Source organism: Monodelphis domestica, chromosome 1 (assembly GCF_027887165.1).
Source record: "Monodelphis domestica isolate mMonDom1 chromosome 1, mMonDom1.pri, whole genome shotgun sequence".
In the NCBI taxonomy this organism is placed as follows: domain Eukaryota; kingdom Metazoa; phylum Chordata; class Mammalia; order Didelphimorphia; family Didelphidae; genus Monodelphis; species Monodelphis domestica.
The window spans coordinates 594,440,344-594,462,595 of NC_077227.1; the positions used below are offsets into that span (position 1 = coordinate 594,440,344).

Sequence of the window (22,252 nt, forward strand, 5' to 3'; positions counted from 1 at the left end):
GTTGTAAGGGCTATGCAATGGGGGTTAAGTGACTTGCCCAGGGTCACATAGCCAAGAAGTGTGTGAGGTCAAATTTGAACCCAGGGCCTCCCATCTCTAGGTCTGGCTCTCAGTCTATGGAGCCACCCAGTTTCCCCCCCAAGGGGCCACTCTTTCTCTATTCTTTCTCTTTTTTGCCCCTCAGTTGTTCTCTCAGTCGTGGAGGAATGCAAAATGGAGATTTGAACCCTTGACTTCAATCCCCAGAAGTCCTTGGTACTTCCCAGAATTCCCTATAATCTCACCTGAGTCCTCAACTGAGTGCAAGAACACAATCAGTATTTAAAGGGCTCTCTGCCTCCCAAGCTCTCTTCTTCAGCTTCTAAGCACATGCATCTCTCTACTGGGCATGCAAGATGTAGTAAGTGGCTGTGAATGGGCTAATCAGCCCTAGGCATGTGCTTTTCATATTTTGTATTTCTTTATCCTTGATTTCTAATAATCTTTAATAAACCTCATAAAATATAATATTTTTATCAGTAGAGACTAATTTAACTGTTACAGGACCATCCTTAACTATGAAAACTTCTAGACATAAGGGGCAAATTAGCAGAAAACTGTAACTACTGACTACAATATGGTGGCACTGTCAAATGGAATATTTATGACTTTATTAATAGAAATAACATTAAAGGCAAGACATCATCTGATTTGCCCAAAGACCATGGCATGGGACTTTTCCATCTTACTTGAGTCTTACAGCTCCTTTATGTATGATTACCCTTTGTTCGAAGGTGAGCTCCTTGAATAAAGGTAATGCCTTTTTTTCCTATTTGTATCCCTGGTGCTTTGCACATAGAAAGTTCTTGATGGTATTTTTTTCATTCATTCTTTCATTTGTTCATTCTTTCATATTCCTTCACATTTATGCAATGTAGTGGACTTTTCAAGGCATTTCTATATTAACAGCTCAAAAGAACCTCACAAGAAGAGATATCTAGGTTCTAGTTTGAAGTAGGTAAGGCAGGTATCCCTATTGGACAGAAGAGGAAAATGGAGCCAGAGACATTAACCAAGTAGTCGAAGGGGACATGGCTAGGACTAGAGCCCAAACTTAAGATTCCTCATGTTACTGAGACCACAAGAAGAAAACAAATGAATAAGATCGTAATATGTAGAACTAGAAGAGACCATAGAGATCATCTATAAACCAATTCACTCATTTTCACATTTTTATACTACAAAAGAATGAAGTGATTTGCTCAAAGGCACACAGGTAGTAAGTATTAGAGCCAGGATTTGGACCTAGGCCTTTAGACTTATAATTCAGTACTGTTTCCAGTTGGTAGTGAAAATGTCGGTGCGTCTTGTTACATGGCATTAAAGCTTTTGTCCCTATGTAGGGAGGAGAAGACATGGCAACTGAGGATTGATTGAAGATAACTGATCTTAGTGCACTCGTGTGTGTGCACGCGCACACTCACACACTAAAACAAAACGGCATGATTCAACATACATCTCTAGCAGGAATGCAATTATCTCTTGGATTTAAGAATTGATGGATAGGAGTTTTAATTACCAAAACCTTTTCATCCTCCCCCACAGAGGGAAAGAAAAAAATATTTTCTGGCATGTTTATTTGATAATAAAATGTAATAAAATTACACGTTAGACAGAGGGGCACGTTGTGTGTGCTTAAAGGGGGTGCCATACTCAACACTGTTTTGTCACCAGAGCCAAAAATATTATTCCTTTCAATCTATCAGACAGAATGCAGAGTTACTGCTTATACTTGACTTAGTTCAAAGCAGGGAAGCTTCAACTAGACCTGGGAAAGAGCAGCTGTAGGACCGTGGAAATAAAACTTGATTCTTCTCTTTGAGACCCTACACAAAGGAAAGTGAGAAGGAAAGTAAACAGCTAAGAGAGGATTTGAATCCAGTTTGAGGAGGAAAGGAAGGTTGAGTATTATTGGTTTCTGGGAGGCAGGGGATCGAAAAGAAAGGACTTGGTAGTTAGAAGATTTAGGTTCTAGGGTTGTGTGAACTCTACTCAAACCACTTCACCGTTCAAGGCATCAGATATAAAAGGGGAGTAGATGATTCTACCCAGACTGCCTCACATGGGAGTTGGTGAGTTCTCATCAGATGACAATGGTAAGGGCTCTGAAAAGCATGACTATACACTTGAGGAAGCAAGAAACCCTGGGTTTCTGCCCTACATTGGAAGGAGGAAATAATAAAAACCAAGAGATGATCTGAAGATTGCTTCCCTCTTTCCTTCCCCAGTTCACACCCATAGCTTCCTCTGGCCTTTTTTACACCATGGGCCATAGATCTTTACTAACTGTTCTTAATATGGTCTCACCACCTCCCTAGACACTGGGATTTCTGGCACAGAGATTTCTCCCTGACACAATCAGAAACCAAGAGAGGGAAAATGGCTTATCCCCCAAACCACAGAGTAATTAGAAGTAAGGAATTCAATTCAAATGAATAAGTGAGGCAGAGTTGCACAAAGTGGTCAGCCTCACTAAGAGAGAGTTCATGCATGAGTTAAGACATCACCTATGATACCATTAGACTTCTTTGAAAACAAAGGACAAATAACAACAACAATGCACATAAAATCTGGGGACATAAACCCAGAAAAGAAACAATTGTTGACCATGAAGAAATTTACATTCTACTTGGAAGAGCCAATATGTACACAAATAAGAAAATATATGCAATTACAAAATAATTTCCCGGAGGAAAGGAATGCTAACAAATGGGACTGGGGCTGAAGGATGAGGGATTGGAGTAGGAAAGACCTCCTGGGAAGTATCAGACATCAAACCTGTGCTTTGAAGGGAATTAAGGATTCTCTGAGGTAGAAGAAAAGCAGTGCATTCCAGACTTTTAGATCATTTGTACAAAAGAGACAGGAGACTGCATATCAAGTAAGGGGGAATAGCTAGCAGGTCACTCTAACTGAAATGAACTGAGTAGGAAGAACAATAATGTAAATTAAAACTAGAAAGATAGGTATGAACCAGATTGGGAAGAGCCTTAAAGTCAAGACTAAGGATTTTGTATTTTCTGTCCCCCATGCCTGGAAATTCCCCCACTTTCCTTTCAACAGTTAATCTCTCTGGCTTTAAGTCCCAACTAAAATCCTACCTTCTACAGGTAGCCTTCCCCAACCCCATCTTAATTGCAGTGCCTTCCTTCTGTTATAATTATTTCCTTTTTATTCTGTATTTTCTTTGTATATAGTGTATTTGTTTGCACATTGTCTCCCCCATTATATTGACAGCTCCTTGAGAGTAAGGATCATCTTTTGCCTCTTTTTGAATCCCTGGAGTTTAGCACAGTGCCTTCTACATAGTAGGTGCTTAATAAATGTAGACTGACTGATTGAATAATTCCTTCCCAAAGGCAATAGAGTGATATGCTTCCTTGGTCCCTATCCAGTCCCCTTCCAATGGGATAATATCCATATCCTGGGGACATCTCTCCTTCCTGCTTCTTAAACTAGCACCCTCAGGCTCATTCCCAGCTGAGATCGGGGATGCATGCAGATTAAGTCTTGCTGGGAAGTTTCTACACGAGGGTGCCAGTCAGGCAGTTGGAGAGCTGACAGAAGTGCTGATGAATAATTGAGGGCTTCCCCAATTCTGGAGACTGGCTCCATCCCAAGAATAATGGTCAGTACCTGTGGCCAATTGTACCATTTTCTCTTCCCCATTCAGAGAATCATTGCCTGCTGAGCTAGAAGAAACCTCTAAGATTATGTAATTCAATCTTTTTTTTGTACAGATAAGAAAACTAAGGCCCCCAAAGACCAAGGGATTTGTCATATATTGAATTAGCTACTAAAGTAAGACTAGAGTCCAGATTTCCTTCTTCTAGTTCAAGCTCTTTGCCCCTACCCATTGTCTTCTTTTATAATTGCCCTGTGCCCTCTACTCCCACTTTTCTTCCCTCAGGGAATTCCAGTCTCCAGTGGTTAGAGTGAAGAAACAAGACCTTAAGGTAGAAGGGGAATGGAATATAGGTTCCATTCAGTGCTTTTTCAACAATGACATGTCTTCAGATAGAGGAGGGAGGGTGAATTGGGAAACAGGCTCAAAATGTAGATGAAAGTAGAGTGCTGACTTCCTAGGGGGACATAATTGCTGTCTTCAAGTATCTGCAGAGCTGTCATGTGGAAGAGGGATTCGATTTGTCTCTATAGAGCACAATTAGAAGCAATGGGAGAAGTTGCAAAGTGGTGGATTTAGGCTCACTCTAAAGAAAGACTCCCTAATGGTGGAAGCTGTCCAAAAGTGGAATGGACTATTTCTGGAGGTAGTGAGCTTCCAGTCACTAGAGGTCTGAAAGGGAAAGCCAGATGACCACTTGTTGGGGATTCCTGTTAAGGTATAATAGTAACTACCATTTATATAGTGTTTTATATTCAATATGGAGGTACTATGGGTATTAGTATTCCTACTTTAAAGAGGGAGAAATTGAAGCTCAGAGGGTTGTGTGAGTTACCTATGATCACACAACTATGAAGGGCCCAGTAGGAATTTAAACTAAGATCTCCCCTGACTCCATATTAAGCGTTCCTCCAGTTGACCACACTACCCTCAGGAGATTTTCCATTTTTCCATAGCCTTCCCTATTTCCTCAGATGAATCCTTTCACTCTATTCTTTACTGCCTCCTTCCTGCCCTTAGTGCCTTTGCTCCCTCTTTACCTAGCCTTCCCTTCCCCCTTAATAGGAATAGAAGACAGCAAGATAGCTCAATGGATAGAGAGCCAGACTTGGTGATGGGAGGTCCTGGGCTCAAATTTGGCCTCAGTCATTTCCTAGCTGTGTGACCTTGGGTAAATCATTTAATCCCAATTGTTTAGCCCCTACCACTTTTCTGCCTTAGAACTGGTGCTCACTATGGATTTGAAGATAAAAGGTAAGGTTTTAAAAAACAAACAAATAAACAAGAATGTTATGGATTATGATAGATGGTCTCTAAGGGTCATTCCCATTCAGGGAGTTTCTTATGAGTCTATGACAACTCAAATCTAGGCTGTGGAGTTGGGAGCATACATAGTGCAAATACATGTTTCCCTTCCTATTTGAAGAGAATGGAGCAGAGGTGGGGAGGAAATGGAGAGTATGGAAGAAACCAGAGGAAGTTTCCATGGAGAAAGGTAACTTGGGGTCTGGGACTGTTGGGGCTTTCACCAGTCTTCCACTTTTGCTTCATGACTGCATTTTTGGCAACTTCTCTTCTCCATCCCCTCCACACAACCTTTGTTATCTATTTGGTCAAAACCATTCTGAATTTGAGAATAGTTCAAATAACCCACAAGCTCACTAATCACACCTTCACATCCAGATCAGCCTGAATGCCATGTCTGTCTCACCACTGCTGTCAGCTTTGTGCAGCACCACTTAACACACCTGGAAGCTTGACACTAGCCGAGAGTCACAGTTAAGCTGTGGCAACAGGAGCCCAGACTTTACTGGATCCCCAGAGGCCATGACCAGAACCCAAACTCCCAACACTGTATTCCTCTCCAGGGAAAGTGGCATCTATTCATTTTAAAAAACCCTTAAACTGAAGATGGCACAAAATTAGTTCCTACGACAGGCAAATTTGCTCCTGAAACACTCTGCCAACCTGCTAATGAGTCGTCTTGAACCTTGCACGGTGTTACCTCTAATTTTGCAGCCTGCTAGGATTTGAGCTCTGTGGACAGCCTCACATTTGGTTTGGAATTATAGGCTGAGCTGCTGTTCACTCCTATTATTGTGCTGTCAATCTTGTATTAGCACATTATAATATGGTACACTGAATGCATCTGTTCTGTATATTGCAAGTCCTAATTGTCATTTGTTGAATCATTTTGTCTTATATGATTGTTAAGCAATTATTTCATCTCAGGCGGTTTAAACTTTGATTACTGTATACTATTTACAGGGGATCAAAGAAGAAAAAAACCCACCATCAGCTGCTTCCACCATCTCCCAGCCTTGATGTTCACAAATATCTGAATTAATGTGAAAAGAATAATAATAATGCTCAACCACAGAATGGGCATAATTTCCTAACCTGGTAGAGGAAATAGCTGTTCTGTTAAGGGGAGGGGAATGAGGAAGCAGGGAAGTTGGTCTGTCTTGATGGAAGAACCAGAAAAATTGGAAAGACTGGGGGAAATTAATGAGAAACAGAAAAAGAATCTCTCTGGTCTCCCTATACCCTGGTTGATCACGCCTTGAGACTACAAAGAATTCTCTCTAGGTCAGCTTCAACTTTAACCCTAAAAATGAATATAATAGGTCTCAGAGCCTAGGCAGAAACAAGACAAAGGTAGAATTAGGTATCTATTAAAAAAATTTTTTTTGCAGGAATAACCAAGATTACAAAGGACAATGTATTGAGGAAGATGCAATCACTTGATGGAGAGGCTTTAGAGGCTTAGTATCACTCCATTAAATAATACTTCTGTAAAGGTGGGGTCAAAACTATCCCATCCCCTTTAGCCCTGATACCTTTATCAGGTGAGAAGACATCTCAAGTTGTTCACTAGGTATAGACCTTTCTGTGATGACAAGCCTTCATTTCCTGCTTCCTGTCCCCTGAGAGAAAAGGCAGAAGAAAGTTCATGGGAAACCTGACTTCTTTCTCTTGCTGTGCAGGTTCAATTTCCATCTCTTGCTTCACTGCCTCTTGTCTAATCTTGAGCCTTTGGAAGGAAGATGAAAAGTGAAAGAAGGCCTTTCATCTGGATTATGCTATTCTCTTGTCCCATCTTTAGCCTCTTGCTCTGGAAGGAGGAGTGGTACCTTTTACTCAATGATGAACACATTCACACCAAGTTACCCCCTAGGTCTCAATGATTATGTACCCCTATAGGCAATCATCCACCCCTCATTCTCCCATTCTCCATTCTCCACTGCTTGATTCCTTATTCCTATTCCCCCCCAACCCTCCTATTCCAATGCCCCAACTAAATACTACCCACCCCTTCTACCATGCTCTTTGGAATACTTGTTCTACAGACAACAGCCTTCCTTTCATCCTAAATCTTTTCTTCTCCCACTCCTTCCATCCAATAGCTATCAATGTCATTTGGTTCTGCACTGATGACTCAACTTCCTTAGGCACCCTTTCCAGTATTAGTTGTATTTCCATTTATTCCCCCACAGTTTACTGCTTAAGGTGGGAGAATTGGAATACTCCTTGCTCCCCATTGCCACTTCAGGTTCTCCTTCTATCTCCAAAACTCAGTAACTTCTCTTCCTTTGAGGTGCATATGAAACATATTTCCCACCCAATTCCAATCCTAGTAGTTGCTGTTTACAGATCTCTAGATCACACCCCTTTCCTTCCTCAACCAGTTTAGTGCCTGGCTCATAATTTTTCTCTCCTCTCCAATTCCTACTGTAATATTTATTGGGAAAGGAAACAGGATTGGGAAAATGGAGATAAATGGGAGGTTTGTATGGGGTATGGAGGAGGTTGAGGGGAGTGAGGGAATATTGCTTGGTGATGCAAAGGAGGGAGATGCCTCCTGCTGAGAGGAAACAGCAGGGGTCCAATGAGGTCTGTTTGTCTTTGAATGACTGAAACTGAAGTTCAGCTCCCTCTATGACCAGAAAAGATAATCCACTTATCTGACTTAGAATTCAAATAAAATAAAGTTTAATAAATAGTTGGGATTGGAGTTTTTTCTCAGCTTCAGACCTGAGGCCAGGCCCCAGAGGCGGGTGGAGAGTTTGTCCCACTCCCGTCTACTCTCGTTGTTCTAATTCAGAATCTTAGCAGTACACAGAAAGCAACAAGGTCTGACCTTCAGAGATGAATGGGCCTGAATCTTCGGGCTGAACCAAGAAGAGGCGGCATACCACACCAGACCGGGCTGAACAAGCTCCTTCCTCCTCCAACACCCGGAAGCTGGTCCCAACCCAGCTGGAAGGAAGTGCTAGTCACAAGACCCCACTGCCACTCCCAGTTGGCCCCTTCCCCCACAAACTGTCAGTCTTATTTCCTTTCCACACTACTCTCATATTAGGGGACTTCAACATACATATTGTCTCTCCCTCAAATACCCTAACCATTCAGTTCCTCAACCTATCACTTCCCATGACCTATTCCTCTACCTCTTTAGCCCACCCACAAATAGTTATACCCTTGATCTTGCCATCACCCACAAATGTACCACCTTCATGTTAAAGAATCCTAAAATTTCCATAGCTAACCACCTCTACTTTTACCGTCCTCTATCAAATCCCTACTATTTGTCTACACTGTGACTTCCAATCACTCTATGCCTTAGTTCTCTCCTAGGCCATCACTCCTGCTTTATCATATTGTGTGAATCTTAAAAAACTACTCAGACTGTACTTTAGAAGATTTTATTTAGCTATTCCCTTAGTGTAACAATGGAGATACTTAACAAGAATCAAGAATGTAATGGGAACTTTAAAAATTACTCCACCCTAATTAGACATACTTTAGGGGAAGATAAAAGTTGTAAACTCCTGATTGAACAATGAAGGTACTTAACTCATACCTTATAGTGAAGCTAGAACCTTAAACTAGGTCTATTTTTAGATCTAATACAAAGAGGTGTTAAGTACCTGTAAAGGTTAAATTAATCACAAAAAGGTCAAGTAACTTACAAAAGGCAAGCTTAACAAAGAAGTGTGAAGTACCTCAGAAGATATAATCTAACCAGAGAAGGTGAGAACTAAAGAGTGGTGAGAACTAAGAATGGGCAGTCCTGGAAAAAAGTGTCTACTGTGATTGGTAGACGTAAAAATTTAGGGGAGGTGACATAAGAGAAAATTCTCTTTAAAAGAAGGCTAAAAGTCAGTTCAAGAGATTATTCTGAACTCAGTTCAGGAGACTGAGTTCAGTGGAGGACTGGAACCCAGCTTGGAGAAGGTCTCCTGGTAAGTGATAAGACAGACTCCCTTACCCTTAGGCTCAGGGAGGCCACTTTGGCCAAGGTCTTTACTGCCTGGCTCAGCCTGAGCCAGAGCAGCTTAAATTAATTCTCTCTCTCTCTCTCTCTCTCTCTCTCTCTCTCTCTCTCTCTCTCTCTCTCTCTTCCTTAATTCCTTCTCTCTATATTAATTAAAATCTCCATAATTCCCAGATGACTTGGGTATTTTATTATTTGGGAATTTTCCCTGGCAACCAATCATTTAGACTGAAGTCAAAACACTAAAATCCTTAAAATTGTCAACCTCATCCTGCCAAGCCTTAGCCTTGGATCACCCTCCTATCTGCTGTTTGGACTCCTATACATGCTGTTAAATGAGAGGCGAAAAAAAATTATACAACTGTTCTGACTGGGTCTACTACAAATCTATTTTGCATAGTCTCAACTAGTCCCTCAATATTGCTTGGCAATTCTTGTACATCCCCACTCATTATTCCACTTTCCAGAGTGACTCTTCCAAACTCTTTTTTCCTTCTTCAAACTTCCCTGGCTTCCCCTCCTCCAACCCTCTCAGAGGAGGACCTTGCCTTGGAATTAAAAAATATATATATATCAAGGCTAATCTCTGTGAGCTTTTTCTTCTCTCCTTTTATCCATCTCCTATCACTCATATATTTTCAGTCACTATCTTTTGTTCACCCTTGTCTCACATGAAGAGGTGACCTTATTAAATCTTTACCAAGGCAAACCCCTCTACTTATACCAGCAATCCCATTCCATCCCATCTCCTTCAACCAATTGCCCTTTGTCATCCCTACTCTATCATTTATCTTCTGTCTCTCCCTATCCACTAGCCCATTCCCTGTTGTCTACAGATATGTTAATGCCTCCCCACCCTCAAAAATTCCTCACTTAATCCTTCCATTCCTGCTATTATACTATAGCTCTTCTGCCTTTTGTGGCAAAACTCAAGAAGATCCTATGCAATAGGCATCCCCACTTTCTCTCCTTTTACTCCCTTCTTTGCTTTTTAAATTCCAGCTTCCTTCCTCATTCCATTGAAACTGCCTTCTTCAAAGTTACTTATGATCTCTTAATTACCAAAAGTTTTTCTTAGTCTTCATTCTTCTTGACCTCTCTGCAGTCTTTGATGCTGTTTATCATCAACCTCTTCTTGATGCTTCCTTCTTTCTAGGATTTTTGAGATTCTACTTTCTTTGTTCTTCTATCTGCCCCTTCTCAGTCTCCTTTGTAGGATACTCTTCCAGGATATCTCTAATCTTAGGTGTTCAACAGAGTGTCCTGGACCCCCTTCTCCTCTCTTCCTATCCTACTTCACTTTGTGATCTCATCAGTTCACATAAATTTAATTATCATCCCTATGCTGATGATTCTCAAATTACCTATCCTGCTCTCTTAACCTCCAGGTTCATATCTCTAAACTGTCTTACAGGTATCTTGAACAGGAGGACCAGTAGACCCCTCAAATTCAGCATGTCCCAAACTGAACTCATTATCTTCCCCACAATCCCTATCCAACTCCAAATGTTTCTGTTACTATTGAGGGCATCACCATCCTCCCAGTTCCTCAGCTTTACATCCTCAATTCTTTACTATCTCTCACTCTTCCCATCTCAATATTCAATTTATTGCATCATCTCTCCTCTGATACTACCACCACATGTAGACTCTCATCATCTCACACCTGCACTACTGGGGTAGTCTGTTGATTGGTCTTCCTGCTTTAAGTCTCTCCCCCTAATCCATCTTCCACTTAATTGGTAAAGTAATTTTCCTAAAGCACAAGTCTGACCATGTCGCTCCTCTAATCAATAAACAAAATTTAAAAAAAAAGCCATTACATGGCTCTCTTTCACTTCCAGGATCAAATACAAAACCCACTGATTGACCTTCAAAACCCTTCATTACCTGTTACATTTTATTTCCTATCATATACTCTTTGAAGCAGTGACACTGACCCTTCACAAATAAGACATCCCGTCTCTTGGCTCCAGGTATTCTGTCTTCATGTATTCCTGGAATGCTTTTCTTCAACTCTGCCTACAGATATCTCTGGCTTCCTCCAAGTTCCAACTACAATCATACCTTCTAAAGGAAGTCTCCCCTCTTTTAATTCTAGTACCTTCTATCTTTTAATTATTTCCTATTTCTCCTGCACTAGCTTGCTTGTACATATTTATTTACTTGTTGTCTCCCCCCCTCCCCATTAAACTGTAAGTTCCTAGAGGGCAGGGACTATTTTTTGCCTCTTTTTGTATCCCCAGGGCTTAGCATAGTGCCTAATATATAGAAGGCACTTAATAAATGCTTATTGATGCCATTCTGAATAGGAGTTGAGAGAGTAAATTGAGAACATGAGCTATATTCTGTATTTCTTTTTCAAATGGTGGCTATGATCACCTCAGGATGTTTTCACTTTTTTTCAGCAGTAGAGGACCATGGTATGATGGAGTGATGGCCTTAGAGTCAAGAAGAATCAAACTCAGATCCTGCCTCAAATATTTACTTAATGTCTCTGAGCCTGCTTCCTTCCCTGGATACCTGTAGTGCCTGCCTCATAGGGTTATTTTGATGTTTAAATGAAGTAATTTCTGTAAAGCACTCTGAAAGTCTTAACACACTATCGAAATATTTCAGGATGATACTATGCCCAGGTCTGAATTGAAAGGTAGACCAAGAGATAGCTAACCTTGGATGCAAAATGGTTCTAGTAAATTTTGCTCTCATTTAATTCATACACTTATCAGGTTTTATAAGAAGAGAGTAGGAATGGGGTGCTATTTGGATGATCATATGCCCCCTCATCCTTTTAATGCCTAACATAGTGAGCCTACGCATTGAGGTTCCTCATTCATTTCTTCACCTCCCATGATTCCAAATCCCTTCCCCAAAAAAATCACCTCTGTCCATCCTTTGTTATCTGCTCTGATGGACTGCTCCTGCCTCATTAACTTTGCTCATCCCATTTCCTCAAACCAAAATGTCCTTCTTCTTTTCTGCTTACTTCAAAATGCTACCTATCCTCCAAGATCTAGTTTAAATCCTAGCCACTCTGTGAAGCCTTCCCTGGTCTCCCCAGAAAACTGTAACCTCAGCCTTCTCCAATACCTGGAGCTGGTTTTCTTCCTACCTGTCTGAGAGCTCCTTCCCAGTCTTCTGAGTTGGCTCAGCTGATATATCACTCCTCCTACTCAGTCTGTCCTCTTCTCTTTCTACAAGCTCTCTTGCAGTGACTTCATCCATTCCCATGGGTTTATTTATCATCTCCAAGCTGATGATGCATAGCTCTAGAAAGCCCTAGAGCCTACCCTGGTCTTCAGTCCTGCATCACCAACTGCCTATTGGAAATTTTAAACTGGAAGTGCTAAAGATATCCCAACTTCAGCATGTCCAAAACAGAACTCATCTTTTCTCCCAAACCAGTATGTTTTAGACTTTATAGTTGTCAAATTTATCACCGTTCTTCCAGATTTGTAATCTCAGCCTTATCCTCAGCTCCTCACTTTCACTCACCCCACATATCCAATCAGTTCTATAATATCTCTTACATCTAATCCCTTCTTTCTACTCACACAGCCATGTCCATAATCCAGCCTCTGCTCTCCTCTCATGGACTATTGTATCAGCCTCCCAATTCATCTCCCTACTTCAATTCTTCTCTATTCCAAGCTGTTCTTCAAACAGCTGCCAAAATGATTTTTCCATAAGCACAAGTTTGACCATGCCCCTCCTACTTAATAAACTTCAGTGGCTGCCTATTGCCTCTTGGATAAAAATAAACTCTCCTGTTTCACATTTAAAGCTCTTTGCAACCTGACCCCAGCCTATGTCTCCAGCCCCATATTACTGCCCCTTCCACATTCTGCAAATTCAGGCAAACTGGCCTTTTATCTGTCCCCTACACATTTGGATTTGTCTCTGTGTCTTCCTACTGGCTCTCCTCCATACCTGAACTGAACTTTTTCCTTTCCTTCAACTCATGAAATCCTTTACTTTTTCAAGATTCAACTGAGTGGGGCAGCCAGGCCTAGAGATGGGAGATCCTGAAACTCAAAATCTAGCCTCAGATACTTCCTAGCTTTGTGACCCTGGGCAAATCACTTAATCCCAATTGCCTAAATTCTTACTGATGTTCTGCCTTAGAACCAATACTCAGAAGCTAAGAGTTTTAATTAAAAAAAAAAACTTAACTATAACCTTCTCTACATGAAACCTTTCTTCATCTTCCCTTCTGTTCATAACTACCTTCTCACCATCTTGTATTTATTTTTTGCTGTATTTTGCATTTATATAAACACACACACATACACACACATGTACTTGTCTTAAACATAGCATAAGGCTCTTGAGTACAGGGATTGAGTCCTTCCTTGTAAATACACAGTGAGAGGTACACAGTAGTGCTTAATAAATGCTTTTTGACTGACTGATCAGTTTCTCTCTTTAATAAAATTCTCTATGTCTCTCCTTATGACTGTCTGGCTTTTTCTCTTTGTACTCCTCTCGTACAAAATATATATTGAGAGTCTGACTGTGAAATGTACTGTGAGACACCCCTGTAGTGAGTATGCCTTGGTGTTTATTATCCTGGGTCCGTATTGTACTACTGGCAAAACCTTAGGTTTAGCATTGATGAATTAAGTCTACTTGACAAGGTATAAAGTCAACACTTAGGAAGTTTCTATTCTAGCCATTATGATATCTCCTTGAGGATACATTCTCGTTGCCCCACTGAAAAAGATAATGGTTATGGAACTGACTATCTTCTTGCTAAAGTGCAAACTCCTTGTTTTGTCCTGGGTATTTGTCACCTGATTGATACCACAATGATTGATGGTGAATTCTTGACCTTTTCACGTACCTGACTTCCCTCTTGGTAAGGCAAAGGCAGAAGGCTGACGAGAGAAAGACAGAGATGGGGTAGGGGGTGAGTAGGGCAGGGACCAAGAGAACAACAATGAGACAGAAAATGAGACCATTCTCTGGAGATGAGTGGGGTCTACATGTTCACAGAGGCACTCCAGGGACCACAAAGTTCTAGAGACTGCAGTATATGTAGGTAGTGGTAGACTGAGAAGTTCCTTAGCCAGCTGGAGATGTTCCAGGACCAAAATACTGGTCTCAGAGGAGGAGTGACTGGATTTATCAGAAGTTCTTGGACTGAGTAGGAACTGGAATGGAAGAATATTGATTGGCCAGAACTTCTAGGTTGTCAAAGTAAATATAGACTTTCATCTTCACTCATATTTTAACTTATGTGGATAATTCAGGTCCTCCTTTAGGGAAAGAGAGGGTTGAGTCTACCAGTGTGGAGAGCTTTTGTCTTGTGGGTGCTGCCCAGAATTGAATCATGAATCTTCAGTTCTTTCGGAGTCTCTGGGGACATGGAGCTTACCAAAAGAGGAATGGCAGTTGTCTGAACCATTGATGGGTTCAGGTATTATCCTTTATGTTTTTTTGTTAAATGAAGCTTTTTGTATATTCAGTGTTATGTTTTTCTGAGTGATTACATGAGAACTGAAGGCCTTTTTCCCTTTGTTGTGGAGACTTAGACATAAGCAATTTTTTTATGTTCTCAGGAAAAACCTTGAGTGGTGGTATAAACCAAAAGAATAGGATTATTCCCCAAGACTGAGAAGTATTGCCTCACAAAACAAAACAAAACAAAACAAAACAAAACAAAACAAAACAAAACCGTAAGATCTAGTGGAAGGAAAAATTAATTTAAAGAAAGCTTGGCAACAAACCCAGTTAAACAAAGTCATGCCAAAGAGCACATAAGAATAAAACTGGGAGGACAAGAAGTAGATGGAAGATGGAAATGATCTTGTAAAGATTATTTTCATAACAAATTCTTTGTATTCCCCAGGAGAGTAGAGCCATCCACTCTTAGACTCTAACATCCCAGGTGTGTTAATGCCCCAGATGTGCTGAATGAGACATAGAAATGTCACTGAAGAAAACAAGATGGGAAGTATAACTAGACTAAACCGAGTATACACAGAGGAAGTCTGTTCTGGATACGATTCAGTTTTGAAGGTGTTGAAAGATTGATCCTCAAAATATTTGAAAGGAAAATACCAAAGGTATGGAAATTTTTTCAGATTTTATCACTACCCAAAAACAGCAACTGAGAATACCATTAATTATGAATCCATATGCCTACTTTCAAATTTATACTATATATATATATATATATACACACACACACACACACATTTTAAACTCTTACCTTCTGTCTTAGAATCAATACTGTGAATTGGTTCCAAGGCAGAAGAACAATAAGAGCTAGAAATGGGGGTAAATGACGTGCCCAGGATCATCTGAGGCCACATTTGAACCTAGGACCTTCCATCTCTAGGCCTGCCTCTCTCAATATACTGAGCCACCCAGCTGCCTCCTAATCAAAATATTTATGAGCACCATTTACACATACATTTAAGGTATCTTGGATAAAAGATGAGAAAAGAACAGATAGATTTTCACAGATGATATTCTAAAACAGACCCCCATCTATATAGTCATATTATTGGCTGAAAGATGCAGAAAATCCAAGATTCCATTCTACTTATTATTTTCTGATTACAAAATGAAAAAAAATGATTAGAGCAAAATGTCATCTTAAAGCCTCTCTTCCAATAAGGTGTCTCCCATGCATTTGTCAAAATCAGACAGAATTCCTTGGGAAAGAAAATTGACAATACTCTCATTATTAACATCAGGCAGGGCATAAAATAGGGAGGGTACTCTTGCCAGATGTGTTTGCTCCTGTCAATTAGAATTTACAGCAGAGACCAAACTGAAGGAGGGATTCACAGTAAATGATGAACTACTCCCATATATTTTTGCTGAGAGATGACATTGTGCTGATTGCAGAGTTTCCTAAGGAATTTTCATAATCATTCAGAAGAGTTTAGGGCTGATAGATGGCAAGAGCACCCTGAGTCAGGAAGACTCATTTTCCTGAGTTCAAATCTGGCCTCAAGATACTCCTTAGCTGGGCAAGTCATTTAATTTTGTTTGCCTCAGTTTCCTCATCTGTAAAGTGAGCTGAAGAAGGAAATGGCAAACTACTCCAGTGTCTTTGCTGAGAAAACCTCAAATGGGGTCAAGGAGAGTTGGGCATGATTGAAAAGACTGTGTAACAACAACAACGAGAGTTTGGTCACATACCACAGGGGAAAAACAAAGTGGATGAAGAATGCTTATTGTTCAGACCATGATATTTCAGATGGTTGAACATTTCGTGGTGTCATAGTCTGAGAGAAACAATACAAATGGACAATTAGCTGGACCTGGAATTTTAAAAACAGGAAGAGAACAGGTTAGATTGTCTATGGGACTTTCGTTGATCTTGGGCTACTGCCTGAAACAAAGGTCCACCATGTAATGACTGTATCATGTTTCCTACTGCCTTCCACATCAAGTCTACTATTCTCTGCCTAACTTTCAAAAACCATAGAATCTCAGAGGACATCTAGCCCCACAGATACATGAATACTGTAATTAAGGGTATCTCTCAAAGCCCCTTTCAAGCTTGGTTGGCCACATCTGCATATAAAAGCCCATAAAAGGTCTAGGAAGGTAGAAGGAACACAGGTCTTGTTTGACTTTATGCCTTTTTCTCGTATGCTTCCCTAGCAGAGAATGGAGCTGAAGAACTAAGAAGCCCTCAGCCCCAGACCTATGCAGTAGTTATTGGTCACACGATCATTCCCTGGTTGGTAAACAGACTAGCTTTCAGAGTTTGAAACTGGGAGATAAATCTAATGTTTACCATGAGCTACAGTAAAGCCACTGACAGAGATCCTAAGCCCAGCGATGAAGATGTTGGATAAAATATATATATTCTTCTGAAGGCAATAGCATCTGAGCTAGGACAGACTGAATTGTTTATCCTAAAGAGCTTGATGCCTAGGGCTGAGAATCTCTTGCTGGGGAGATGAAAGGTTTCATAGCCAAGAATCTAAGGGGAACAAGTCAGTTTGGTCCATAAGGGGGAAAAGGAAATAAGATCTTTTTATTCCTCCCTCATAGGAAAGGAGGGCAGGAGCTAAAGCAAGGGTCTTTGTCTTTTCTAAAAGATGACAGCAAGAAGAGCCTGTGGACTTTAATCTAAAAGACCATGGCATGAGGCAGCTAATGGATACAGGAGGTCCTGAATTCAAAGCTAGCCTCAGATACTTCCTAGCTGTGTGACCCTAGGCAAGTCACAACTCCAATTGCTTAGCCCTTAGATCTTCTAAGAGAGAATATAAGGATTTTTAATTACTAAAGGGCACATAGAACTTTCTCTCCCTTTAGGATAGAGATAGTGAAATACTTGAGCTGAGCCAGAAGCTGGAAATGACAGAACAGAATCCAATCAAATACAGAACAACATCCAGCAGAGTAATAGCTGGTGGAGATGGTGAGACCAGAGGGAAACTACAACAGTGGCTAAACACAATGGACAACAGGCCCAGCAGTGATGGAGGCATGTGGTACCCTTCCACTCTGGGACACCTGTTCCCTATGTGTGCTTGTGTTGATCTTCCTTCTGGAATTGCAGGTATTTGTAGCAAAATGGACTCTAAGTTTGTATGAGAAATATTGTTTCTTTTTTCTTACAACTCAATTCCAATATTAAGTTCTCTTAATTTTAATTATTTATGTCCTCTGGCCACCTACTAAAGATAAATAAACATATTGGTGGGGGCATGTGAGCTATGGAATTTGGAGTTAGAGAACTTAAGTCTGATTATTGCCTCTGCTATTAACTTTATGAAGTTGGGCAAGTCATTTCCCTCCCCAGGACTGAGTTTCTCCAATTATAAAATGAGGAAAATAACGGGACCTACCTCCCAAGGCTGTTGTATAGATAACATGAGCTAATATTTGTAAAACTCTTTATAAACCTTAAAGCACTCTATTTGGGGGGGCAACTAAATGGCTCAGTAGATTGAGAGCCTGGCCTGGAGACAGGAGGTTCTGGATTTAAATCTGGCTTCAGACACTTTCTAACCTATAACCCTGGGCAAGTCATTCAACCCTGATTGCCTAGCCCTTATCACTTCTCTGCCTTGGAACCAATACTCAATACTAATTCTAAGATGGAAGGTAGGGGCTTAAAAATTAACCTCCAGACTATTCCACCAGCTACTGGGCTATTATGCTGCCACAAACCACCTCTTCTTCAAATGAAACTCTTCTTACTTCTGGATTGAACAGAGTTTGAGTCTCCCCTTCTTCGGGGGTGATCCTCTGCAAACTTGACTGTGTTTCTCTCCCCATCACAACCACCTTGTTGAAGGCATTTCAGCTGTGTCTGACTCTTTGTGACCCCAGTTGGGGTTTTCTTGGTTAAAGGTACCGCAGTGGTTTGCCATTTCCTTCTCCAGCTCATTTTCTGGATTAGGCAGCTGAGGCAAATAGGGTTAAGTGACTTTCCTAGAGTCACATAGGTACTAAGTGTGAGGTCAGATTTGAATCCTTGAAGATGAGCCTTCCTAACTTCAGGCCTGGCACTCTTAGCATTTACTAGCTTTGTGACCATTTACCATTACTCGGTTCTCTGAGGAGGAGGAGCCATAGAAGCAGGGGCAGGGGCAGGCAAGAGGAGTACTAGTATCCGTAAAGTTAGGAGCCAGACACGAAGCCCTTTCTTCATTCTACATCTTAGACACCTGATGTCCCTTCCAGCTCTATCTGTAACAAATTGCTTATAGTTTGCTCTGCGGGAGCGGTTTATTTCCCATATAAGCAGTAGCAGGTAGCTAGGGTCAAAGTTGGGATTTTCAGAAGAGAGAGGATGAGATCAGGAGGGAGGGGAGACCCTGGTCCCATTGGGTCTCTCAATGCCAGAAGGCCCAGCCAAGGAATCGGGACTAAGTTCGGTGTAGAAAAGGGCTCTTGGAAACCACGAAGGTCTTCTTGGCACTGTCCATTGCCCCCCGGGTGCTGGATCATGAGAACTGAATGGTGGGGGGGAGAAAATTTAAACCTGAGAGAAACCTAAGAAAGTCATCAAAGCATAGCCAAGAAAACAGAAACCTGAAGAGGAGGTAAAGGGTAATGCCGTAAATTACAGCTTAAAAGCCTCATTTTGGGCAAATTGCTTTTTAACAAGCAGACAAGCTCTATCAATAGCATCTACCGTATGTTTTTATAAAGTGCAGAAATATGTTTTTAAAAGGCCAGTAAATAAAGTTCCTATCGATTTGAACTCAAGTGTAATCTGTTTTTCTGTCTACCACCAACACTGGTAATAACGCAAAATCATGTAATACGGTATTTCAACTAATGTGACTATACATCACTGCACAGACGCCCTGCTCCAGAGCGATCTATCACCTTCTATTGGTATTGCTTAGCTGCAGAATTTATAAACTTGCTCCAAATTGATGCAATGTTCAATTTTCTTTTCCAATTTATTTTTGGTTGAGCCAAGCAATATTGAGGCATCTGAGCAAGCCACAGGGCATTTCCAGATGTTACCTGGAAAACCACAGACTTCCTGTAAGAAGGAATTAGGAGACACACACACACACACACACACACACACACACACACAAATCTGCTGGTGGAAGGAGGTAAGGCTCTCAAAAGAGTCAAGTGATGGAGGAGCATCCTTGTTTCGGAATGTCCAAAAAGTTTTTCTTCATAGTTTCCATGCTCTTGAAAAGGGAAGCCCTAGGAGGAAGAGCTGTATCTAGTGAAAAGTGTAACATTTAAAGTTTAGTAACCTCTTAAAATGCAAACCTCTATGGGAAAGAATGCTGTTTTTAAACTATTGTCAGTCATTTATACCTTAGTAAAAAGAAATTTCTGATTGGGATGGGGATGGGGGGTGGGGCGTGGGAAGAGAGCATAACTTGCCAGGGAGTTAAGGAGGACCGAGGATTCAAAAAGAAGTATCTATGAATACCAGTGACAAATTTTCTTTAGGGCTTGGGAAGCCAGAATCGTCTCTTCTAGTCAAGTATCTCTCAGTTCCTCTTTCTCATGCCCACAGCCCTGGCTCTAATTTAGGGTTAAGTGACTTGCCTGTCACAGAGCTGGTACATGTCTGGAGCTGAATTTGAGCTTAGATCTGCGATCCTAGGAGAACCTGTTAGATTTGGGTTCCAATCAGACTAACAAAGTCCACAAACTTGGCAATTCATTAGATCATGTGATGTAATAGAAAGAGTGTGTCCCTACAGCTAAGGCTGAGGTCTTAGTCCCAGTAATATTTCTAACTGGCCGGGATCTTACTTAAGTCTCTTGAACTGTTTGGGGATCAGTTTCTTCACTGTAAAAACAAAGAAGTTGAATGAGATGATTTCTAAGGTCTCTTCCAAGTCTGACATTTGATTATTATTTGATTATATAAAGCATGTCATCAAACCAAGACTTTAAAATGAGAGACAGAGAGATAAGGGAGGAATGGGAGAGAGATCAAGAGGGAGGCAGAGAGAGAGAGACAGAGAGACAGAGAGACAGAGACAGAGACAAAGACACAGAGAGAGACACAGAGAGACACAGAGAGACAGAGAGACAGAGAAGAAACAGAGACAGAGATTAGAGAGGGAAGAAGAGATGGAGGGGGGGAGAAACAGAGAGAGAATCTCTTGGCAGAAGAGGTCTGAACTCCCAGTTCTCTTTGCATATGGCAAAAGGGACTCTCAAGAGTTTACTTTCTGTTCTTCCCCTATACAGTACCCATGAAACACAGTACCAGTGAAAGGGAGGCTTTTCAGGAACATGGTTCCATGCTAGACTGGCCTCTTTTTTTTCAGCACTGCCTTCACTACAAGTGTTCCATCAGTTGCCAAGCTTTCATTTCACCTCCATATTATCTCTTGCACCCTTACCCTTCTCTCTACTGACACTTTGGTTCAAGATCTCTTTATCTCTCACCTGGAACAAAGCAATAGTCTCATAATTGGTGATCCTGTCTCAAGTCACCCCCTTCTCCAATTCACATAACTGCCAAAACAATATTGAGAAAAAAGCATGAGTTACTCCCCTGTTCCATAAAGTCCACGAGTTCCTTCTCTCTCTCTCGGATTAAATACAAACTCCTCTGTATGGTCATATAAAGGTCTTTCCAATCTCATTGTACATTATTCCCTTTCCCATGGTCTATGGTCCAGCCCAAATGACCTTATTGCTGTTGCCCCTCCCAAGCAGCATTTTATTTCCTGTCTCACCTTTACACAGGTATTCTATTTCCTGTCTCCTATTCCTAGAATGCATTCCCTCCTTATTTTTTACCTCCTCATAATCTCTTCACTTTTTCCAAAATTCAGATAAAACACATTTTCTCGATGAAGTCTTTCCTGACCTTCCTCACTGCTAGTTGCCCTCCCTCCCTGAAACAGCTTAATTTTATTTTGCATATTTACTTCCTTTAAGAACATGTTATCTCCCCTGATAGAATGAAAGCTCCTTGGGGACGAGCACCATTATATTTCTATCTTTGTGTCCCCAGCATAGCATAGTTGTTGCTGTTTTTCAGCTGTGTCCAACTCTTAATGGGGTTTTCTTGGCAAAGATACTGGAGTGATTTGCCATTTCCTTCTGAGTGTTTCCTCATTTTACAGATAAGAACTGAGGCAAATAGGAATAAAGTGACTTGCCCAAGGTTGCACAGCTAGAAAGGATTAGAGGCTGGATTTTAACTCAGCTCTTCCTGACTCAAAGCCTGATATTCTGTCCATTGCCCCACTTAACTGCCCTCATTTAACATCTAACATATCTAGACCATACTAGGTCCATAATAAATGCTTGCTGAAACGTTGATAGACTTGAGAATCCCTCTCAATGAATCAAGTGAGCAGGATTCCAGAGGATCTATGGTGACACATTCTTCTCACCTACCTCCTGACTGAAAGGTGATAGACTCAGGGTAAAGAATTACATTTTCATTTTCAGACAGAACCAATGCTTATCTTAAAATATCTGTTACAAGGATTTTTTCCGTCCTTGGGGGTGGGAAGATGAGTGGGACAAAGGGCAGCAGAGCAGAATAGTTATAGAATTACCCAAAGAAAGAAAAAGTTCATTTAAGTTCAACTCATTTTTTAAAATGCACAGAAGAAAACATGAGGAAGACCAGAATGGAACACAGACAAAGAGGACAGCTTTGAAAGTTCTATGTTGAATTTAGTATCTACTTAAAAGCAAGATTTGTGATCTCATGTATAATTGTCTTTTTCTATTCTATTTTTAACATGGAAACATTCTTTTTCATGCTTTTTGATTGGTTGTTTCATGTTAAGGGTTCATTTCCTTAGAGTCTAATTTAGTCAAAACTGTCTGGTTGGTCTCTTACGTTCATTAAGCCTTCCTCTCTTATCAAGGTT

The 22,252-nt window shown here is 40.9% G+C and overlaps 1 protein-coding gene across 1 annotated transcript in view; it reads right to left on the minus strand.

The window, feature by feature from the left end:
* Positions 1-22,252, minus strand: part of PEBP4 (phosphatidylethanolamine binding protein 4) — a 304,435-nt gene that overhangs the window by 234,233 nt on the left and 47,950 nt on the right. The window lies entirely within an intron of this gene.